This window comes from Phyllobates terribilis, unplaced genomic scaffold (assembly GCF_046119375.1).
Source record: "Phyllobates terribilis strain yellow unplaced genomic scaffold, ASM4611937v1 Scaffold_52__1_contigs__length_9100884, whole genome shotgun sequence".
In the NCBI taxonomy this organism is placed as follows: domain Eukaryota; kingdom Metazoa; phylum Chordata; class Amphibia; order Anura; family Dendrobatidae; genus Phyllobates; species Phyllobates terribilis.
In genome coordinates this window covers 72,217-94,483 of record NW_027362812.1, presented here as the reverse complement: position 1 = coordinate 94,483, position 22,267 = coordinate 72,217, and the positions used below count along the sequence as shown (strand labels likewise).

At 44.4% G+C, this 22,267-nt stretch overlaps 17 non-coding genes across 17 annotated transcripts; all 17 read left to right on the top strand.

The window, feature by feature from the left end:
* The first annotated feature begins 1,044 nt into the window (after positions 1-1,044).
* Positions 1,045-1,230, top strand: LOC141192135 (U2 spliceosomal RNA). Its single transcript, XR_012265824.1, has one exon. It is a non-coding gene; the product is annotated as a U2 spliceosomal RNA (small nuclear RNA).
* A 1,115-nt stretch (positions 1,231-2,345) lies between these two features.
* LOC141191755 (U2 spliceosomal RNA) lies at positions 2,346-2,536 on the top strand. Its single transcript, XR_012265460.1, has one exon. It is a non-coding gene; the product is annotated as a U2 spliceosomal RNA (small nuclear RNA).
* A 1,112-nt stretch (positions 2,537-3,648) lies between these two features.
* LOC141192221 (U2 spliceosomal RNA) lies at positions 3,649-3,839 on the top strand. The gene has a single exon (XR_012265858.1). It is a non-coding gene; the product is annotated as a U2 spliceosomal RNA (small nuclear RNA).
* Positions 3,840-4,954: 1,115 nt separating this feature from the next.
* LOC141192220 (U2 spliceosomal RNA) lies at positions 4,955-5,145 on the top strand. The gene has a single exon (XR_012265857.1). It is a non-coding gene; the product is annotated as a U2 spliceosomal RNA (small nuclear RNA).
* A 1,112-nt stretch (positions 5,146-6,257) lies between these two features.
* LOC141192219 (U2 spliceosomal RNA) lies at positions 6,258-6,448 on the top strand. Its single transcript, XR_012265856.1, has one exon. It is a non-coding gene; the product is annotated as a U2 spliceosomal RNA (small nuclear RNA).
* Positions 6,449-7,563: 1,115 nt separating this feature from the next.
* On the top strand, positions 7,564-7,754 carry LOC141192218 (U2 spliceosomal RNA). The gene has a single exon (XR_012265855.1). It is a non-coding gene; the product is annotated as a U2 spliceosomal RNA (small nuclear RNA).
* Positions 7,755-8,866: 1,112 nt separating this feature from the next.
* LOC141192032 (U2 spliceosomal RNA) lies at positions 8,867-9,057 on the top strand. The gene has a single exon (XR_012265728.1). It is a non-coding gene; the product is annotated as a U2 spliceosomal RNA (small nuclear RNA).
* Positions 9,058-10,172: 1,115 nt separating this feature from the next.
* Positions 10,173-10,363, top strand: LOC141192217 (U2 spliceosomal RNA). The gene has a single exon (XR_012265854.1). It is a non-coding gene; the product is annotated as a U2 spliceosomal RNA (small nuclear RNA).
* Positions 10,364-11,480: 1,117 nt separating this feature from the next.
* LOC141192210 (U2 spliceosomal RNA) lies at positions 11,481-11,671 on the top strand. The gene has a single exon (XR_012265852.1). It is a non-coding gene; the product is annotated as a U2 spliceosomal RNA (small nuclear RNA).
* Positions 11,672-12,783: 1,112 nt separating this feature from the next.
* LOC141192199 (U2 spliceosomal RNA) lies at positions 12,784-12,974 on the top strand. The gene has a single exon (XR_012265851.1). It is a non-coding gene; the product is annotated as a U2 spliceosomal RNA (small nuclear RNA).
* A 1,115-nt stretch (positions 12,975-14,089) lies between these two features.
* On the top strand, positions 14,090-14,280 carry LOC141192188 (U2 spliceosomal RNA). The gene has a single exon (XR_012265850.1). It is a non-coding gene; the product is annotated as a U2 spliceosomal RNA (small nuclear RNA).
* A 1,115-nt stretch (positions 14,281-15,395) lies between these two features.
* On the top strand, positions 15,396-15,586 carry LOC141192080 (U2 spliceosomal RNA). The gene has a single exon (XR_012265773.1). It is a non-coding gene; the product is annotated as a U2 spliceosomal RNA (small nuclear RNA).
* Positions 15,587-16,701: 1,115 nt separating this feature from the next.
* On the top strand, positions 16,702-16,892 carry LOC141192176 (U2 spliceosomal RNA). Its single transcript, XR_012265847.1, has one exon. It is a non-coding gene; the product is annotated as a U2 spliceosomal RNA (small nuclear RNA).
* A 1,115-nt stretch (positions 16,893-18,007) lies between these two features.
* On the top strand, positions 18,008-18,198 carry LOC141192099 (U2 spliceosomal RNA). Its single transcript, XR_012265791.1, has one exon. It is a non-coding gene; the product is annotated as a U2 spliceosomal RNA (small nuclear RNA).
* Positions 18,199-19,313: 1,115 nt separating this feature from the next.
* On the top strand, positions 19,314-19,504 carry LOC141192165 (U2 spliceosomal RNA). Its single transcript, XR_012265842.1, has one exon. It is a non-coding gene; the product is annotated as a U2 spliceosomal RNA (small nuclear RNA).
* A 1,115-nt stretch (positions 19,505-20,619) lies between these two features.
* On the top strand, positions 20,620-20,810 carry LOC141192154 (U2 spliceosomal RNA). Its single transcript, XR_012265836.1, has one exon. It is a non-coding gene; the product is annotated as a U2 spliceosomal RNA (small nuclear RNA).
* A 1,115-nt stretch (positions 20,811-21,925) lies between these two features.
* LOC141192141 (U2 spliceosomal RNA) lies at positions 21,926-22,116 on the top strand. Its single transcript, XR_012265827.1, has one exon. It is a non-coding gene; the product is annotated as a U2 spliceosomal RNA (small nuclear RNA).
* Positions 22,117-22,267: the final 151 nt, after the last annotated feature.

Below are 22,267 nucleotides of genomic sequence, written 5' to 3'. Positions count from 1 at the left end.
TTCGAAGTGGAAATTTTTGGTCCGTTTCAAAGAAGATGAGCAGGGGACTGTGTTGCTTCCCCCAGCTAGGTTTAAGTTGGGTAATATAAATGGTGATATTTTTTTCAGTGGTATACCCACTTTTTGTCGAGTTTGTCGTCAATACGGGCATGGAAAGGAAAATTGTTCGGGTGGTGTATGTGGTTTTTGCAAAAAAGGTGATCATGAGTCAAAGGATTGTAAAGATCGGAGGAAGTGCAACTTGTGTCAGGAAGATACGCATGTTTTTAAGAATTGCCCAAAGAGGAAAAGAAATAAAGAGAAGGAGGTAGTGGTTAAAAAGGTTTTGGTAGAGAGAAAGGAGGAAAGTGTAGAAAAGGTGTTGGTGGTAAAGGGAAAAGAAAGCAAACCTGTAGGAGTGCAGAGGGAGATGGAGAAAACAAGAGTAGATTGGGGGGATAGGATAGAGAGTGAAATGGGAGGTGTAAGTCAGGGAACTGGCCGTGGTAAGGTTAAAAAGCAAGAAAAGAGAAAGGAACAGGAAGTGGAGGTGGCAATGGAAGAAAATATAGTTGTTTTTCAACAACCTATGTTTATAAAGAATGCAGAATATTTTAACCGGTTGTACCGTAAGTTGTATGATGAGAAACGTTTGGACTATCTTATAGAGAATGTTAGGAAAGAACTAATAAGAGATAAAAATGTTTTTTGTGTGAAATATAGGATACCAGATGGTGTATCGAAACAAGTTTTTTCAGCATCAAGGGTTGAAGATTTGTCCCTTAAGGTTCTGAGTTGGGTTGGGGTTCATGCTTTTGATAATGGTTACAAGTATTTTACTTGATGTTATTACTGTTGTTAATACAGTTATAATTTAATTTTTATTTTTTTGGTATCCATTCAGGTTCTGAAACATTTCTTTCTTTGTAAGTATTGTTGTATTTTTGTAATTTTTTTTTCTGACATTAAAAGTACCAAAACCTGATGATGATTTAAGTTGGAGTCCACGTCTTGTCTCCCTTTGGGGAGAAGAGGACTGTGGAGTGGACTTTAATTTTAACCTGAATAGGTTTTAAAAAAAAAAAAAAAAAAAAAAAATCTGTTCTTATCAGTTTAATATCTGATACGTCCCCTATCTGGGGACCATATATTAAATGGATTTTTAGAACAGGGAGATGGAAAAAGAGCTTGCTCTGTCCACTCCACGCATTGACCTGGTATTGCAGTATCTCCAGGACCGGTGCACCCCTTCTTTAATGCAGTTTCTAAAATCAGAAAGAATTGAATTCAATGTTTTTTGTTCATTTTGCTTGTTTGTCGGATTTTGGGATGGACTCTTTGGCTTTGCTTTTCTTCTCCTCATTGGATTTTTCATGTTCAAAGTTGCAGAAGCCAGATTACAAGCTCATTTTGGTTCAACTTCAGCAACTGTGCATTGCATTGCCATGTAATGTGATGCAATGCTATCTTTCTAGCTCTCCCTTTTTACTTCCTTTTGGATAAACAGACATATTAGGCAAGCATTTTGGAGCTTTCACCTAAATAACTACAGGTGGTGAGATAAGCTGCACAATATAATTGACCTTTCAGTATATTGTTGCACACACACCATCTATTTAGCAAATGCCCTTGTTATCAACAGCAGCCTTTTAAACTCACCTGAGCTAACAGGTATGTGCGCTGGTTACTCTGCTGCGCTTAAAATTTCTTTTTTGGTTTGCTACAATGCCTTTTCTGAAACGTTGTCTCCTTCTGCTGGAACACTGACTTCTTTCATTTAATGCCTGCAGACTATAAAAGAGAACCCAACCCAAAAAGTTTGGTTGATTAGTCTGTGGCATTCTGTTAAACTGTTGCTTATGGCGGTCTCTGTGAGCTTCTCAGCGACATTCAGCCAGCCAGGTATCCTGCCTGCAGTAGATGGAATGTGGCAATGGAACGCTGGCTGCGCGTGTCATAATAGGCTCTGAGCCTTTATATACCTGTGCACAGCAGCAGCCACCTTCAGTCTGCTGCTGGACAGCCAGCAGCAGCAGCAGCAGGAGAGGTATGTAATCAGGAGCCCTCCTGCTAAGGGTAGACAGCTGCTCGTTCCACCCCACCCCCCGCCTTAATTGGTTCTCCTCCCTTCCAACGGTGTTGAGGCGGGTGGGAACAGCAGGGGGTGAAGGTGCTGTGTTTAAAGAGGTGGAGTTATGCAGATCTAAAACGCGTGGATTGCAGCAGCAGCAAGCCGAAAAGTGCAGGCATGTAAGGGATCTAGAGGTTGACAACATGTCTTCTTAACGGGAGTCCAGGAGCTCATCTCCACAAATGGACTTTTCAGGATCCTTGGGTGGCTCCGTAGTTTGAAACCAATTCTGGTTATCGCTTCTCGGCCTTTTGGCTAAGATCAAGTGTAGTATCTGTTCTTATCAGTTTAATATCTGATACGTCCCCTATCTGGGGACCATATATTAAATGGATTTTTAGAACAGGGAGATGGAAAAAGAGCTTGCTCTGTCCACTCCACGCATTGACCTGGTATTGCAGTATCTCCAGGACCGGTGCACCCCTTCTTTAATGCAGTTTCTAAAATCAGAAAGAATTGAATTCAATGTTTTTTGTTCATTTTGCTTGTTTGTCGGATTTTGGGATGGACTCTTTGGCTTTGCTTTTCTTCTCCTCATTGGATTTTTCATGTTCAAAGTTGCAGAAGCCAGATTACAAGCTCATTTTGGTTCAACTTCAGCAACTGTGCATTGCATTGCCATGTAATGTGATGCAATGCTATCTTTCTAGCTCTCCCTTTTTACTTCCTTTTGGATAAACAGACATATTAGGCAAGCATTTTGGAGCTTTCACCTAAATAACTACAGGTGGTGAGATAAGCTGCACAATATAATTGACCTTTCAGTATATTGTTGCACACACACCATCTATTTAGCAAATGCCCTTGTTATCAACAGCAGCCTTTTAAACTCACCTGAGCTAACAGGTATGTGCGCTGGTTACTCTGCTGCGCTTAAAATTTCTTTTTTGGTTTGCTACAATGCCTTTTCTGAAACGTTGTCTCCTTCTGCTGGAACACTGACTTCTTTCATTTAATGCCTGCAGACTATAAAAGAGAACCCAACCCAAAAAGTTTGGTTGATTAGTCTGTGGCATTCTGTTAAACTGTTGCTTATGGCGGTCTCTGTGAGCTTCTCAGCGACATTCAGCCAGCCAGGTATCCTGCCTGCAGTAGATGGAATGTGGCAATGGAACGCTGGCTGCGCGTGTCATAATAGGCTCTGAGCCTTTATATACCTGTGCACAGCAGCAGCCACCTTCAGTCTGCTGCTGGACAGCCAGCAGCAGCAGCAGGAGAGGTATGTAATCAGGAGCCCTCCTGCTAAGGGTAGACAGCTGCTCGTTCCACCCCACCCCCCGCCTTAATTGGTTCTCCTCCCTTCCAACGGTGTTGAGGCGGGTGGGAACAGCAGGGGGTGAAGGTGCTGTGTTTAAAGAGGTGGAGTTATGCAGATCTAAAACGCGTGGATTGCAGCAGCAGCAAGCCGAAAAGTGCAGGCATGTAAGGGATCTAGAGGTTGACAACATGTCTTCTTAACGGGAGTCCAGGAGCTCATCTCCACAAATGGACTTTTCAGGATCCTTGGGTGGCTCCGTAGTTTGAAACCAATTCTGGTTATCGCTTCTCGGCCTTTTGGCTAAGATCAAGTGTAGTATCTGTTCTTATCAGTTTAATATCTGATACGTCCCCTATCTGGGGACCATATATTAAATGGATTTTTAGAACAGGGAGATGGAAAAAGAGCTTGCTCTGTCCACTCCACGCATTGACCTGGTATTGCAGTATCTCCAGGACCGGTGCACCCCTTCTTTAATGCAGTTTCTAAAATCAGAAAGAATTGAATTCAATGTTTTTTGTTCATTTTGCTTGTTTGTCGGATTTTGGGATGGACTCTTTGGCTTTGCTTTTCTTCTCCTCATTGGATTTTTCATGTTCAAAGTTGCAGAAGCCAGATTACAAGCTCATTTTGGTTCAACTTCAGCAACTGTGCATTGCATTGCCATGTAATGTGATGCAATGCTATCTTTCTAGCTCTCCCTTTTTACTTCCTTTTGGATAAACAGACATATTAGGCAAGCATTTTGGAGCTTTCACCTAAATAACTACAGGTGGTGAGATAAGCTGCACAATATAATTGACCTTTCAGTATATTGTTGCACACACACCATCTATTTAGCAAATGCCCTTGTTATCAACAGCAGCCTTTTAAACTCACCTGAGCTAACAGGTATGTGCGCTGGTTACTCTGCTGCGCTTAAAATTTCTTTTTTGGTTTGCTACAATGCCTTTTCTGAAACGTTGTCTCCTTCTGCTGGAACACTGACTTCTTTCATTTAATGCCTGCAGACTATAAAAGAGAACCCAACCCAAAAAGTTTGGTTGATTAGTCTGTGGCATTCTGTTAAACTGTTGCTTATGGCGGTCTCTGTGAGCTTCTCAGCGACATTCAGCCAGCCAGGTATCCTGCCTGCAGTAGATGGAATGTGGCAATGGAACGCTGGCTGCGCGTGTCATAATAGGCTCTGAGCCTTTATATACCTGTGCACAGCAGCAGCCACCTTCAGTCTGCTGCTGGACAGCCAGCAGCAGCAGCAGCAGGAGAGGTATGTAATCAGGAGCCCTCCTGCTAAGGGTAGACAGCTGCTCGTTCCACCCCACCCCCCGCCTTAATTGGTTCTCCTCCCTTCCAACGGTGTTGAGGCGGGTGGGAACAGCAGGGGGTGAAGGTGCTGTGTTTAAAGAGGTGGAGTTATGCAGATCTAAAACGCGTGGATTGCAGCAGCAGCAAGCCGAAAAGTGCAGGCATGTAAGGGATCTAGAGGTTGACAACATGTCTTCTTAACGGGAGTCCAGGAGCTCATCTCCACAAATGGACTTTTCAGGATCCTTGGGTGGCTCCGTAGTTTGAAACCAATTCTGGTTATCGCTTCTCGGCCTTTTGGCTAAGATCAAGTGTAGTATCTGTTCTTATCAGTTTAATATCTGATACGTCCCCTATCTGGGGACCATATATTAAATGGATTTTTAGAACAGGGAGATGGAAAAAGAGCTTGCTCTGTCCACTCCACGCATTGACCTGGTATTGCAGTATCTCCAGGACCGGTGCACCCCTTCTTTAATGCAGTTTCTAAAATCAGAAAGAATTGAATTCAATGTTTTTTGTTCATTTTGCTTGTTTGTCGGATTTTGGGATGGACTCTTTGGCTTTGCTTTTCTTCTCCTCATTGGATTTTTCATGTTCAAAGTTGCAGAAGCCAGATTACAAGCTCATTTTGGTTCAACTTCAGCAACTGTGCATTGCATTGCCATGTAATGTGATGCAATGCTATCTTTCTAGCTCTCCCTTTTTACTTCCTTTTGGATAAACAGACATATTAGGCAAGCATTTTGGAGCTTTCACCTAAATAACTACAGGTGGTGAGATAAGCTGCACAATATAATTGACCTTTCAGTATATTGTTGCACACACACCATCTATTTAGCAAATGCCCTTGTTATCAACAGCAGCCTTTTAAACTCACCTGAGCTAACAGGTATGTGCGCTGGTTACTCTGCTGCGCTTAAAATTTCTTTTTTGGTTTGCTACAATGCCTTTTCTGAAACGTTGTCTCCTTCTGCTGGAACACTGACTTCTTTCATTTAATGCCTGCAGACTATAAAAGAGAACCCAACCCAAAAAGTTTGGTTGATTAGTCTGTGGCATTCTGTTAAACTGTTGCTTATGGCGGTCTCTGTGAGCTTCTCAGCGACATTCAGCCAGCCAGGTATCCTGCCTGCAGTAGATGGAATGTGGCAATGGAACGCTGGCTGCGCGTGTCATAATAGGCTCTGAGCCTTTATATACCTGTGCACAGCAGCAGCCACCTTCAGTCTGCTGCTGGACAGCCAGCAGCAGCAGCAGGAGAGGTATGTAATCAGGAGCCCTCCTGCTAAGGGTAGACAGCTGCTCGTTCCACCCCACCCCCCGCCTTAATTGGTTCTCCTCCCTTCCAACGGTGTTGAGGCGGGTGGGAACAGCAGGGGGTGAAGGTGCTGTGTTTAAAGAGGTGGAGTTATGCAGATCTAAAACGCGTGGATTGCAGCAGCAGCAAGCCGAAAAGTGCAGGCATGTAAGGGATCTAGAGGTTGACAACATGTCTTCTTAACGGGAGTCCAGGAGCTCATCTCCACAAATGGACTTTTCAGGATCCTTGGGTGGCTCCGTAGTTTGAAACCAATTCTGGTTATCGCTTCTCGGCCTTTTGGCTAAGATCAAGTGTAGTATCTGTTCTTATCAGTTTAATATCTGATACGTCCCCTATCTGGGGACCATATATTAAATGGATTTTTAGAACAGGGAGATGGAAAAAGAGCTTGCTCTGTCCACTCCACGCATTGACCTGGTATTGCAGTATCTCCAGGACCGGTGCACCCCTTCTTTAATGCAGTTTCTAAAATCAGAAAGAATTGAATTCAATGTTTTTTGTTCATTTTGCTTGTTTGTCGGATTTTGGGATGGACTCTTTGGCTTTGCTTTTCTTCTCCTCATTGGATTTTTCATGTTCAAAGTTGCAGAAGCCAGATTACAAGCTCATTTTGGTTCAACTTCAGCAACTGTGCATTGCATTGCCATGTAATGTGATGCAATGCTATCTTTCTAGCTCTCCCTTTTTACTTCCTTTTGGATAAACAGACATATTAGGCAAGCATTTTGGAGCTTTCACCTAAATAACTACAGGTGGTGAGATAAGCTGCACAATATAATTGACCTTTCAGTATATTGTTGCACACACACCATCTATTTAGCAAATGCCCTTGTTATCAACAGCAGCCTTTTAAACTCACCTGAGCTAACAGGTATGTGCGCTGGTTACTCTGCTGCGCTTAAAATTTCTTTTTTGGTTTGCTACAATGCCTTTTCTGAAACGTTGTCTCCTTCTGCTGGAACACTGACTTCTTTCATTTAATGCCTGCAGACTATAAAAGAGAACCCAACCCAAAAAGTTTGGTTGATTAGTCTGTGGCATTCTGTTAAACTGTTGCTTATGGCCGTCTCTGTGAGCTTCTCAGCGACATTCAGCCAGCCAGGTATCCTGCCTGCAGTAGATGGAATGTGGCAATGGAACGCTGGCTGCGCGTGTCATAATAGGCTCTGAGCCTTTATATACCTGTGCACAGCAGCAGCCACCTTCAGTCTGCTGCTGGACAGCCAGCAGCAGCAGCAGCAGGAGAGGTATGTAATCAGGAGCCCTCCTGCTAAGGGTAGACAGCTGCTCGTTCCACCCCACCCCCCGCCTTAATTGGTTCTCCTCCCTTCCAACGGTGTTGAGGCGGGTGGGAACAGCAGGGGGTGAAGGTGCTGTGTTTTAAGAGGTGGAGTTATGCAGATCTAAAACGCGTGGATTGCAGCAGCAGCAAGCCGAAAAGTGCAGGCATGTAAGGGATCTAGAGGTTGACAACATGTCTTCTTAACGGGAGTCCAGGAGCTCATCTCCACAAATGGACTTTTCAGGATCCTTGGGTGGCTCCGTAGTTTGAAACCAATTCTGGTTATCGCTTCTCGGCCTTTTGGCTAAGATCAAGTGTAGTATCTGTTCTTATCAGTTTAATATCTGATACGTCCCCTATCTGGGGACCATATATTAAATGGATTTTTAGAACAGGGAGATGGAAAAAGAGCTTGCTCTGTCCACTCCACGCATTGACCTGGTATTGCAGTATCTCCAGGACCGGTGCACCCCTTCTTTAATGCAGTTTCTAAAATCAGAAAGAATTGAATTCAATGTTTTTTGTTCATTTTGCTTGTTTGTTGGATTTTGGGATGGACTCTTTGGCTTTGCTTTTCTTCTCCTCATTGGATTTTTCATGTTCAAAGTTGCAGAAGCCAGATTACAAGCTCATTTTGGTTCAACTTCAGCAACTGTGCATTGCATTGCCATGTAATGTGATGCAATGCTATCTTTCTAGCTCTCCCTTTTTACTTCCATTTGGATAAACAGACATATTAGGCAAGCATTTTGGAGCTTTCACCTAAATAACTACAGGTGGTGAGATAAGCTGCACAATATAATTGACCTTTCAGTATATTGTTGCACACACACCATCTATTTAGCAAATGCCCTTGTTATCAACAGCAGCCTTTTAAACTCACCTGAGCTAACAGGTATGTGCGCTGGTTACTCTGCTGCGCTTAAAATTTCTTTTTTGGTTTGCTACAATGCCTTTTCTGAAACGTTGTCTCCTTCTGCTGGAACACTGACTTCTTTCATTTAATGCCTGCAGACTATAAAAGAGAACCCAACCCAAAAAGTTTGGTTGATTAGTCTGTGGCATTCTGTTAAACTGTTGCTTATGGCGGTCTCTGTGAGCTTCTCAGCGACATTCAGCCAGCCAGGTATCCTGCCTGCAGTAGATGGAATGTGGCAATGGAACGCTGGCTGCGCGTGTCATAATAGGCTCTGAGCCTTTATATACCTGTGCACAGCAGCAGCCACCTTCAGTCTGCTGCTGGACAGCCAGCAGCAGCAGCAGGAGAGGTATGTAATCAGGAGCCCTCCTGCTAAGGGTAGACAGCTGCTCGTTCCACCCCACCCCCCGCCTAAATTGGTTCTCCTCCCTTCCAATGGTGTTGAGGCGGGTGGGAACAGCAGGGGGTGAAGGTGCTGTGTTTAAAGAGGTGGAGTTATGCAGATCTAAAACGCGTGGATTGCAGCAGCAGCAAGCCGAAAAGTGCAGGCATGTAAGGGATCTAGAGGTTGACAACATGTCTTCTTAACGGGAGTCCAGGAGCTCATCTCCACAAATGGACTTTTCAGGATCCTTGGGTGGCTCCGTAGTTTGAAACCAATTCTGGTTATCGCTTCTCGGCCTTTTGGCTAAGATCAAGTGTAGTATCTGTTCTTATCAGTTTAATATCTGATACGTCCCCTATCTGGGGACCATATATTAAATGGATTTTTAGAACAGGGAGATGGAAAAAGAGCTTGCTCTGTCCACTCCACACATTGACCTGGTATTGCAGTATCTCCAGGACCGGTGTACCCCTTCTTTAATGCAGTTTCTAAAATCAGAAAGAATTGAATTCAATGTTTTTTGTTCATTTTGCTTGTTTGTCGGATTTTGGGATGGACTCTTTGGCTTTGCTTTTCTTCTCCTCATTGGATTTTTCATGTTCAATGTTGCAGAAGCCAGATTACAAGCTCATTTTGGTTCAACTTCAGCAACTGTGCATTGCATTGCCATGTAATGTGATGCAATGCTATCTTTCTAGCTCTCCCTTTTTACTTCCTTTTGGATAAACAGACATATTAGGCAAGCATTTTGGAGCTTTCACCTAAATAACTACAGGTGGTGAGATAAGCTGCACAATATAATTGACCTTTCAGTATATTGTTGCACACACACCATCTATTTAGCAAATGCCCTTGTTATCAACAGCAGCCTTTTAAACTCACCTGAGCTAACAGGCATGTGCGCTGGTTACTCTGCTGCGCTTAAAATTTCTTTTTTGGTTTGCTACAATGCCTTTTCTGAAACGTTGTCTCCTTCTGCTGGAACACTGACTTCTTTCATTTAATGCCTGCAGACTATAAAAGAGAACCCAACCCAAAAAGTTTGGTTGATTAGTCTGTGGCATTCTGTTAAACTGTTGCTTATGGCGGTCTCTGTGAGCTTCTCAGCGACATTCAGCCAGCCAGGTATCCTGCCTGCAGTAGATGGAATGTGGCAATGGAACGCTGGCTGCGCGTGTCATAATAGGCTCTGAGCCTTTATATACCTGTGCACAGCAGCAGCCACCTTCAGTCTGCTGCTGGACAGCCAGCAGCAGCAGCAGCAGGAGAGGTATGTAATCAGGAGCCCTCCTGCTAAGGGTAGACAGCTGCTCGTTCCACCCCACCCCCCGCCTTAATTGGTTCTCCTCCCTTCCAACGGTGTTGAGGCGGGTGGGAACAGCAGGGGGTGAAGGTGCTGTGTTTAAAGAGGTGGAGTTATGCAGATCTAAAACGCGTGGATTGCAGCAGCAGCAAGCCGAAAAGTGCAGGCATGTAAGGGATCTAGAGGTTGACAACATGTCTTCTTAACGGGAGTCCAGGAGCTCATCTCCACAAATGGACTTTTCAGGATCCTTGGGTGGCTCCGTAGTTTGAAACCAATTCTGGTTATCGCTTCTCGGCCTTTTGGCTAAGATCAAGTGTAGTATCTGTTCTTATCAGTTTAATATCTGATACGTCCCCTATCTGGGGACCATATATTAAATGGATTTTTAGAACAGGGAGATGGAAAAAGAGCTTGCTCTGTCCACTCCACGCATTGACCTGGTATTGCAGTATCTCCAGGACCGGTGCACCCCTTCTTTAATGCAGTTTCTAAAATCAGAAAGAATTGAATTCAATGTTTTTTGTTCATTTTGCTTGTTTGTTGGATTTTGGGATGGACTCTTTGGCTTTGCTTTTCTTCTCCTCATTGGATTTTTCATGTTCAAAGTTGCAGAAGCCAGATTACAAGCTCATTTTGGTTCAACTTCAGCAACTGTGCATTGCATTGCCATGTAATGTGATGCAATGCTATCTTTCTAGCTCTCCCTTTTTACTTCCTTTTGGATAAACAGACATATTAGGCAAGCATTTTGGAGCTTTCACCTAAATAACTACAGGTGGTGAGATAAGCTGCACAATATAATTGACCTTTCAGTATATTGTTGCACACACACCATCTATTTAGCAAATGCCCTTGTTATCAACAGCAGCCTTTTAAACTCACCTGAGCTAACAGGTATGTGCGCTGGTTACTCTGCTGCGCTTAAAATTTCTTTTTGGTTTGCTACAATGCCTTTTCTGAAACATTGTCTCCTTCTGCTGGAACACTGACTTCTTTCATTTAATGCCTGCAGACTATAAAAGAGAACCCAACCCAAAAAGTTTGGTTGATTAGTCTGTGGCATTCTGTTAAACTGTTGCTTATGGCGGTCTCTGTGAGCTTCTCAGCGACATTCAGCCAGCCAGGTATCCTGCCTGCAGTAGATGGAATGTGGCAATGGAACGCTGGCTGCGCGTGTCATAATAGGCTCTGAGCCTTTATATACCTGTGCACAGCAGCAGCCACCTTCAGTCTGCTGCTGGACAGCCAGCAGCAGCAGCAGCAGCAGGAGAGGTATGTAATCAGGAGCCCTCCTGCTAAGGGTAGACAGCTGCTCGTTCCACCCCACCCCCCGCCTTAATTGGTTCTCCTCCCTTCCAACGGTGTTGAGGCGGGTGGGAACAGCAGGGGGTGAAGGTGCTGTGTTTAAAGAGGTGGAGTTATGCAGATCTAAAACGCGTGGATTGCAGCAGCAGCAAGCCGAAAAGTGCAGGCATGTAAGGGATCTAGAGGTTGACAACATGTCTTCTTAACGGGAGTCCAGGAGCTCATCTCCACAAATGGACTTTTCAGGATCCTTGGGTGGCTCCGTAGTTTGAAACCAATTCTGGTTATCGCTTCTCGGCCTTTTGGCTAAGATCAAGTGTAGTATCTGTTCTTATCAGTTTAATATCTGATACGTCCCCTATCTGGGGACCATATATTAAATGGATTTTTAGAACAGGGAGATGGAAAAAGAGCTTGCTCTGTCCACTCCACGCATTGACCTGGTATTGCAGTATCTCCAGGACCGGTGCACCCCTTCTTTAATGCAGTTTCTAAAATCAGAAAGAATTGAATTCAATGTTTTTTGTTCATTTTGCTTGTTTGTCGGATTTTGGGATGGACTCTTTAGCTTTGCTTTTCTTCTCCTCATTGGATTTTTCATGTTCAAAGTTGCAGAAGCCAGATTACAAGCTCATTTTGGTTCAACTTCAGCAACTGTGCATTGCATTGCCATGTAATGTGATGCAATGCTATCTTTCTAGCTCTCCCTTTTTACTTCCTTTTGGATAAACAGACATATTAGGCAAGCATTTTGGAGCTTTCACCTAAATAACTACAGGTGGTGAGATAAGCTGCACAATATAATTGACCTTTCAGTATATTGTTGCACACACACCATCTATTTAGCAAATGCCCTTGTTATCAACAGCAGCCTTTTAAACTCACCTGAGCTAACAGGTATGTGCGCTGGTTACTCTGCTGCGCTTAAAATTTCTTTTTTGGTTTGCTACAATGCCTTTTCTGAAACGTTGTCTCCTTCTGCTGGAACACTGACTTCTTTCATTTAATGCCTGCAGACTATAAAAGAGAACCCAACCCAAAAAGTTTGGTTGATTAGTCTGTGGCATTCTGTTAAACTGTTGCTTATGGCGGTCTCTGTGAGCTTCTCAGCGACATTCAGCCAGCCAGGTATCCTGCCTGCAGTAGATGGAATGTGGCAATGGAACGCTGGCTGCGCGTGTCATAATAGGCTCTGAGCCTTTATATACCTGTGCACAGCAGCAGCCACCTTCAGTCTGCTGCTGGACAGCCAGCAGCAGCAGCAGGAGAGGTATGTAATCAGGAGCCCTCCTGCTAAGGGTAGACAGCTGCTCGTTCCACCCCACCCCCCGCCGTAATTGGTTCTCCACCCTTCCAACGGTGTTGAGGCGGGTGGGAACAGCAGGGGGTGAAGGTGCTGTGTTTAAAGAGGTGGAGTTATGCAGATCTAAAACGCGTGGATTGCAGCAGCAGCAAGCCGAAAAGTGCAGGCATGTAAGGGATCTAGAGGTTGACAACATGTCTTCTTAACGGGAGTCCAGGAGCTCATCTCCACAAATGGACTTTTCAGGATCCTTGGGTGGCTCCGTAGTTTGAAACCAATTCTGGTTATCGCTTCTCGGCCTTTTGGCTAAGATCAAGTGTAGTATCTGTTCTTATCAGTTTAATATCTGATACGTCCCCTATCTGGGGACCATATATTAAATGGATTTTTAGAACAGGGAGATGGAAAAAGAGCTTGCTCTGTCCACTCCACGCATTGACCTGGTATTGCAGTATCTCCAGGACCGGTGCACCCCTTCTTTAATGCAGTTTCTAAAATCAGAAAGAATTGAATTCAATGTTTTTTGTTCATTTTGCTTGTTTGTCGGATTTTGGGATGGACTCTTTGGCTTTGCTTTTCTTCTCCTCATTGGATTTTTCATGTTCAAAGTTGCAGAAGCCAGATTACAAGCTCATTTTGGTTCAACTTCAGCAACTGTGCATTGCATTGCCATGTAATGTGATGCAATGCTATCTTTCTAGCTCTCCCTTTTTACTTCCTTTTGGATAAACAGACATATTAGGCAAGCATTTTGGAGCTTTCACCTAAATAACTACAGGTGGTGAGATAAGCTGCACAATATAATTGACCTTTCAGTATATTGTTGCACACACACCATCTATTTAGCAAATGCCCTTGTTATCAACAGCAGCCTTTTAAACTCACCTGAGCTAACAGGTATGTGCGCTGGTTACTCTGCTGTGCTTAAAATTTCTTTTTTGGTTTGCTACAATGCCTTTTCTGAAACGTTGTCTCCTTCTGCTGGAACACTGACTTCTTTCATTTAATGCCTGCAGACTATAAAAGAGAACCCAACCCAAAAAGTTTGGTTGATTAGTCTGTGGCATTCTGTTAAACTGTTGCTTATGGCGGTCTCTGTGAGCTTCTCAGCGACATTCAGCCAGCCAGGTATCCTGCCTGCAGTAGATGGAATGTGGCAATGGAACGCTGGCTGCGCGTGTCATAATAGGCTCTGAGCCTTTATATACCTGTGCACAGCAGCAGCCACCTTCAGTCTGCTGCTGGACAGCCAGCAGCAGCAGCAGCAGGAGAGGTATGTAATCAGGAGCCCTCCTGCTAAGGGTAGACAGCTGCTCGTTCCACCCCACCCCCCGCCTTAATTGGTTCTCCTCCCTTCCAACGGTGTTGAGGCGGGTGGGAACAGCAGGGGGTGAAGGTGCTGTGTTTAAAGAGGTGGAGTTATGCAGATCTAAAACGCGTGGATTGCAGCAGCAGCAAGCCGAAAAGTGCAGGCATGTAAGGGATCTAGAGGTTGACAACATGTCTTCTTAAAGGGAGTCCAGGAGCTCATCTCCACAAATGGACTTTTCAGGATCCTTGGGTGGCTCCGTAGTTTGAAACCAATTCTGGTTATCGCTTCTCGGCCTTTTGGCTAAGATCAAGTGTAGTATCTGTTCTTATCAGTTTAATATCTGATACGTCCCCTATCTGGGGACCATATATTAAATGGATTTTTAGAACAGGGAGATGGAAAAAGAGCTTGCTCTGTCCACTCCACGCATTGACCTGGTATTGCAGTATCTCCAGGACCGGTGCACCCCTTCTTTAATGCAGTTTCTAAAATCAGAAAGAATTGAATTCAATGTTTTTTGTTCATTTTGCTTGTTTGTCGGATTTTGGGATGGACTCTTTGGCTTTGCTTTTCTTCTCCTCATTGGATTTTTCATGTTCAAAGTTGCAGAAGCCAGATTACAAGCTCATTTTGGTTCAACTTCAGCAACTGTGCATTGCATTGCCATGTAATGTGATGCAATGCTATCTTTCTAGCTCTCCCTTTTTACTTCCTTTTGGATAAACAGACATATTAGGCAAGCATTTTGGAGCTTTCACCTAAATAACTACAGGTGGTGAGATAAGCTGCACAATATAATTGACCTTTCAGTATATTGTTGCACACACACCATCTATTTAGCAAATGCCCTTGTTATCAACAGCAGCCTTTTAAACTCACCTGAGCTAACAGGTATGTGCGCTGGTTACTCTGCTGCGCTTAAAATTTCTTTTTTGGTTTGCTACAATGCCTTTTCTGAAACGTTGTCTCCTTCTGCTGGAACACTGACTTCTTTCATTTAATGCCTGCAGACTATAAAAGAGAACCCAACCCAAAAAGTTTGGTTGATTAGTCTGTGGCATTCTGTTAAACTGTTGCTTATGGCGGTCTCTGTGAGCTTCTCAGCGACATTCAGCCAGCCAGGTATCCTGCCTGCAGTAGATGGAATGTGGCAATGGAACGCTGGCTGCGCGTGTCATAATAGGCTCTGAGCCTTTATATACCTGTGCACAGCAGCAGCCACCTTCAGTCTGCTGCTGGACAGCCAGCAGCAGCAGCAGCAGGAGAGGTATGTAATCAGGAGCCCTCCTGCTAAGGGTAGACAGCTGCTCGTTCCACCCCACCCCCCGCCTTAATTGGTTCTCCTCCCTTCCAACGGTGTTGAGGCGGGTGGGAACAGCAGGGGGTGAAGGTGCTGTGTTTAAAGAGGTGGAGTTATGCAGATCTAAAACGCGTGGATTGCAGCAGCAGCAAGCCGAAAAGTGCAGGCATGTAAGGGATCTAGAGGTTGACAACATGTCTTCTTAAAGGGAGTCCAGGAGCTCATCTCCACAAATGGACTTTTCAGGATCCTTGGGTGGCTCCGTAGTTTGAAACCAATTCTGGTTATCGCTTCTCGGCCTTTTGGCTAAGATCAAGTGAAGTATCTGTTCTTATCAGTTTAATATCTGATACGTCCCCTATCTGGGGACCATATATTAAATGGATTTTTAGAACAGGGAGATGGAAAAAGAGCTTGCTCTGTCCACTCCACGCATTGACCTGGTATTGCAGTATCTCCAGGACCGGTGCACCCCTTCTTTAATGCAGTTTCTAAAATCAGAAAGAATTGAATTCAATGTTTTTTGTTCATTTTGCTTGTTTGTCGGATTTTGGGATGGACTCTTTGGCTTTGCTTTTCTTCTCCTCATTGGATTTTTCATGTTCAAAGTTGCAGAAGCCAGATTACAAGCTCATTTTGGTTCAACTTCAGCAACTGTGCATTGCATTGCCATGTAATGTGATGCAATGCTATCTTTCTAGCTCTCCCTTTTTACTTCCTTTTGGATAAACAGACATATTAGGCAAGCATTTTGGAGCTTTCACCTAAATAACTACAGGTGGTGAGATAAGCTGCACAATATAATTGACCTTTCAGTATATTGTTGCACACACACCATCTATTTAGCAAATGCCCTTGTTATCAACAGCAGCCTTTTAAACTCACCTGAGCTAACAGGTATGTGCGCTGGTTACTCTGCTGCGCTTAAAATTTCTTTTTTGGTTTGCTACAATGCCTTTTCTGAAACGTTGTCTCCTTCTGCTGGAACACTGACTTCTTTCATTTAATGCCTGCAGACTATAAAAGAGAACCCAACCCAAAAAGTTTGGTTGATTAGTCTGTGGCATTCTGTTAAACTGTTGCTTATGGCGGTCTCTGTGAGCTTCTCAGCGACATTCAGCCAGCCAGGTATCCTGCCTGCAGTAGATGGAATGTGGCAATGGAACGCTGGCTGCGCGTGTCATAATAGGCTCTGAGCCTTTATATACCTGTGCACAGCAGCAGCCACCTTCAGTCTGCTGCTGGACAGCCAGCAGCAGCAGCAGCAGGAGAGGTATGTAATCAGGAGCACTCCTGCTAAGGGTAGACAGCTGCTCGTTCCACCCCACCCCCCGCCTTAATTGGTTCTCCTCCCTTCCAACGGTGTTGAGGCGGGTGGGAACAGCAGGGGGTGAAGGTGCTGTGTTTAAAGAGGTGGAGTTATGCAGATCTAAAACGCGTGGATTGCAGCAGCAGCAAGCCGAAAAGTGCAGGCATGTAAGGGATCTAGAGGTTGACAACATGTCTTCTTAACGGGAGTCCAGGAGCTCATCTCCACAAATGGACTTTTCAGCATCCTTGGGTGGCTCCGTAGTTTGAAACCAATTCTGGTTATCGCTTCTCGGCCTTTTGGCTAAGATCAAGTGTAGTATCTGTTCTTATCAGTTTAATATCTGATACGTCCCCTATCTGGGGACCATATATTAAATGGATTTTTAGAACAGGGAGATGGAAAAAGAGCTTGCTCTGTCCACTCCACGCATTGACCTGGTATTGCAGTATCTCCAGGACCGGTGCACCCCTTCTTTAATGCAGTTTCTAAAATCAGAAAGAATTGAATTCAATGTTTTTTGTTCATTTTGCTTGTTTGTCGGATTTTGGGATGGACTCTTTGGCTTTGCTTTTCTTCTCCTCATTGGATTTTTCATGTTCAAAGTTGCAGAAGCCAGATTACAAGCTCATTTTGGTTCAACTTCAGCAACTGTGCATTGCATTGCCATGTAATGTGATGCAATGCTATCTTTCTAGCTCTCCCTTTTTACTTCCTTTTGGATAAACAGACATATTAGGCAAGCATTTTGGAGCTTTCACCTAAATAACTACAGGTGGTGAGATAAGCTGCACAATATAATTGACCTTTCAGTATATTGTTGCACACACACCATCTATTTAGCAAATGCCCTTGTTATCAACAGCAGCCTTTTAAACTCACCTGAGCTAACAGGTATGTGCGCTGGTTACTCTGCTGCGCTTAAAATTTCTTTTTTGGTTTGCTACAATGCCTTTTCTGAAACGTTGTCTCCTTCTGCTGGAACACTGACTTCTTTCATTTAATGCCTGCAGACTATAAAAGAGAACCCAACCCAAAAAGTTTGGTTGATTAGTCTGTGGCATTCTGTTAAACTGTTGCTTATGGCGGTCTCTGTGAGCTTCTCAGCGACATTCAGCCAGCCAGGTATCCTGCCTGCAGTAGATGGAATGTGGCAATGGAACGCTGGCTGCGCGTGTCATAATAGGCTCTGAGCCTTTATATACCTGTGCACAGCAGCAGCCACCTTCAGTCTGCTGCTGGACAGCCAGCAGCAGCAGCAGCAGGAGAGGTATGTAATCAGGAGCCCTCCTGCTAAGGGTAGACAGCTGCTCGTTCCACCCCACCCCCCGCCTTAATTGGTTCTCCTCCCTTCCAACGGTGTTGAGGCGGGTGGGAACAGCAGGGGGTGAAGGTGCTGTGTTTAAAGAGGTGGAGTTATGCAGATCTAAAACGCGTGGATTGCAGCAGCAGCAAGCCGAAAAGTGCAGGCATGTAAGGGATCTAGAGGTTGACAACATGTCTTCTTAACGGGAGTCCAGGAGCTCATCTCCACAAATGGACTTTTCAGGATCCTTGGGTGGCTCCGTAGTTTGAAACCAATTCTGGTTATCGCTTCTCGACCTTTTGGCTAAGATCAAGTGTAGTATCTGTTCTTATCAGTTTAATATCTGATACGTCCCCTATCTGGGGACCATATATTAAATGGATTTTTAGAACAGGGAGATGGAAAAAGAGCTTGCTCTGTCCACTCCACGCATTGACCTGGTATTGCAGTATCTCCAGGACCGGTGCACCCCTTCTTTAATGCAGTTTCTAAAATCAGAAAGAATTGAATTCAATGTTTTTTGTTCATTTTGCTTGTTTGTCGGATTTTGGGATGGACTCTTTGGCTTTGCTTTTCTTCTCCTCATTGGATTTTTCATGTTCAAAGTTGCAGAAGCCAGATTACAAGCTCATTTTGGTTCAACTTCAGCAACTGTGCATTGCATTGCCATGTAATGTGATGCAATGCTATCTTTCTAGCTCTCCCTTTTTACTTCCTTTTGGATAAACAGACATATTAGGCAAGCATTTTGGAGCTTTCACCTAAATAACTACAGGTGGTGAGATAAGCTGCACAATATAATTGACCTTTCAGTATATTGTTGCACACACACCATCTATTTAGCAAATGCCCTTGTTATCAACAGCAGCCTTTTAAACTCACCTGAGCTAACAGGTATGTGCGCTGGTTACTCTGCTGCGCTTAAAATTTCTTTTTTGGTTTGCTACAATGCCTTTTCTGAAACGTTGTCTCCTTCTGCTGGAACACTGACTTCTTTCATTTAATGCCTGCAGACTATAAAAGAGAACCCAACCCAAAAAGTTTGGTTGATTAGTCTGTGGCATTCTGTTAAACTGTTGCTTATGGCGGTCTCTGTGAGCTTCTCAGCGACATTCAGCCAGCCAGGTATCCTGCCTGCAGTAGATGGAATGTGGCAATGGAACGCTGGCTGCGCGTGTCATAATAGGCTCTGAGCCTTTATATACCTGTGCACAGCAGCAGCCACCTTCAGTCTGCTGCTGGACAGCCAGCAGCAGCAGCAGCAGGAGAGGTATGTAATCAGGAGCCCTCCTGCTAAGGGTAGACAGCTGCTTGTTCCACCCCACCCCCCGCCTTAATTGGTTCTCCTCCCTTCCAACGGTGTTGAGGCGGGTGGGAACAGCAGGGGGTGAAGGTGCTGTGTTTAAAGAGGTGGAGTTATGCAGATCTAAAACGCGTGGATTGCAGCAGCAGCAAGCCGAAAAGTGCAGGCATGTAAGGGATCTAGAGGTTGACAACATGTCTTCTTAACGGGAGTCCAGGAGCTCATCTCCACAAATGGACTTTTCAGGATCCTTGGGTGGCTCCGTAGTTTGAAACCAATTCTGGTTATCGCTTCTCGGCCTTTTGGCTAAGATCAAGTGTAGTATCTGTTCTTATCAGTTTAATATCTGATACGTCCCCTATCTGGGGACCATATATTAAATGGATTTTTAGAACAGGGAGATGGAAAAAGAGCTTGCTCTGTCCACTCCACGCATTGACCTGGTATTGCAGTATCTCCAGGACCGGTGCACCCCTTCTTTAATGCAGTTTCTAAAATCAGAAAGAATTGAATTCAATGTTTTTTGTTCATTTTGCTTGTTTGTCGGATTTTGGGATGGACTCTTTGGCTTTGCTTTTCTTCTCCTCATTGGATTTTTCATGTTCAAAGTTGCAGAAGCCAGATTACAAGCTCATTTTGGTTCAACTTCAGCAACTGTGCATTGCATTGCCATGTAATGTGATGCAATGCTATCTTTCTAGCTCTCCCTTTTTACTTCCTTTTGGATAAACAGACATATTAGGCAAGCATTTTGGAGCTTTCACCTAAATAACTACAGGTGGTGAGATAAGCTGCACAATATAATTGACCTTTCAGTATATTGTTGCACACACACCATCTATTTAGCAAATGCCCTTGTTATCAACAGCAGCCTTTTAAACTCACCTGAGCTAACAGGTATGTGCGCTGGTTACTCTGCTGCGCTTAAAATTTCTTTTTTGGTTTGCTACAATGCCTTTTCTGAAACGTTGTCTCCTTCTGCTGGAACACTGACTTCTTTCATTTAATGCCTGCAGACTATAAAAGAGAACCCAACCCAAAAAGTTTGGTTGATTAGTCTGTGGCATTCTGTTAAACTGTTGCTTATGGCGGTCTCTGTGAGCTTCTCAGCGACATTCAGCCAGCCAGGTATCCTGCCTGCAGTAGATGGAATGTGGCAATGGAACGCTGGCTGCGCGTGTCATAATAGGCTCTGAGCCTTTATATACCTGTGCACAGCAGCAGCCACCTTCAGTCTGCTGCTGGACAGCCAGCAGCAGCAGCAGCAGGAGAGGTATGTAATCAGGAGCCCTCCTGCTAAGGGTAGACAGCTGCTCGTTCCACCCCACCCCCCGCCTTAATTGGTTCTCCTCCCTTCCAACGGTGTTGAGGCGGGTGGGAACAGCAGGGGGTGAAGGTGCTGTGTTTAAAGAGGTGGAGTTATGCAGATCTAAAACGCGTGGATTGCAGCAGCAGCAAGCCGAAAAGTGCAGGCATGTAAGGGATCTAGAGGTTGACAACATGTCTTCTTAACGGGAGTCCAGGAGCTCATCTCCACAAATGGACTTTTCAGGATCCTTGGGTGGCTCCGTAGTTTGAAACCAATTCTGGTTATCGCTTCTCGGCCTTTTGGCTAAGATCAAGTGTAGTATCTGTTCTTATCAGTTTAATATCTGATACGTCCCCTATCTGGGGACCATATATTAAATGGATTTTTAGAACAGGGAGATGGAAAAAGAGCTTGCTCTGTCCACTCCACGCATTGACCTGGTATTGCAGTATCTCCAGGACCGGTGCACCCCTTCTTTAATGCAGTTTCTAAAATCAGAAAGAATTGAATTCAATGTTTTTTGTTCATTTTGCTTGTTTGTCGGATTTTGGGATGGACTCTTTGGCTTTGCTTTTCTTCTCCTCATTGGATTTTTCATGTTCAAAGTTGCAGAAGCCAGATTACAAGCTCATTTTGGTTCAACTTCAGCAACTGTGCATTGCATTGCCATGTAATGTGATGCAATGCTATCTTTCTAGCTCTCCCTTTTTACTTCCTTTTGGATAAACAGACATATTAGGCAAGCATTTTGGAGCTTTCACCTAAATAACTACAGGTGGTGAGATAAGCTGCACAATATAATTGACCTTTCAGTATATTGTTGCACACACACCATCTATTTAGCAAATGCCCTTGTTATCAACAGCAGCCTTTTAAACTCACCTGAGCTAACAGGTATGTGCGCTGGTTACTCTGCTGCGCTTAAAATTTCTTTTTTGGTTTGCTACAATGCCTTTTCTGAAACGTTGTCTCCTTCTGCTGGAACACTGACTTCTTTCATTTAATGCCTGCAGACTATAAAAGAGAACCCAACCCAAAAAGTTTGGTTGATTAGTCTGTGGCATTCTGTTAAACTGTTGCTTATGGCGGTCTCTGTGAGCTTCTCAGCGACATTCAGCCAGCCAGGTATCCTGCCTGCAGTAGATGGAATGTGGCAATGGAACGCTGGCTGCGCGTGTCATAATAGGCTCTGAGCCTTTATATACCTGTGCACAGCAGCAGCCACCTTCAGTCTGCTGCTGGACAGCCAGCAGCAGCAGCAGCAGGAGAGGTATGTAATCAGGAGCCCTCCTGCTAAGGGTAGACAGCTGCTCGTTCCACCCCACCCCCCGCCTTAATTGGTTCTCCTCCCTTCCAACGGTGTTGAGGCGGGTGGGAACAGCAGGGGGTGAAGGTGCTGTGTTTAAAGAGGTGGAGTTATGCAGATCTAAAACGCGTGGATTGCAGCAGCAGCAAGCCGAAAAGTGCAGGCATGTAAGGGATCTAGAGGTTGACAACATGTCTTCTTAACGGGAGTCCAGGAGCTCATCTCCACAAATGGACTTTTCAGGATCCTTGGGTGGCTCCGTAGTTTGAAACCAATTCTGGTTATCGCTTCTCGGCCTTTTGGCTAAGATCAAGTGTAGTATCTGTTCTTATCAGTTTAATATCTGATACGTCCCCTATCTGGGGACCATATATTAAATGGATTTTTAGAACAGGGAGATGGAAAAAGAGCTTGCTCTGTCCACTCCACGCATTGACCTGGTATTGCAGTATCTCCAGGACCGGTGCACCCCTTCTTTAATGCAGTTTCTAAAATCAGAAAGAATTGAATTCAATGTTTTTTGTTCATTTTGCTTGTTTGTCGGATTTTGGGATGGACTCTTTGGCTTTGCTTTTCTTCTCCTCATTGGATTTTTCATGTTCAAAGTTGCAGAAGCCAGATTACA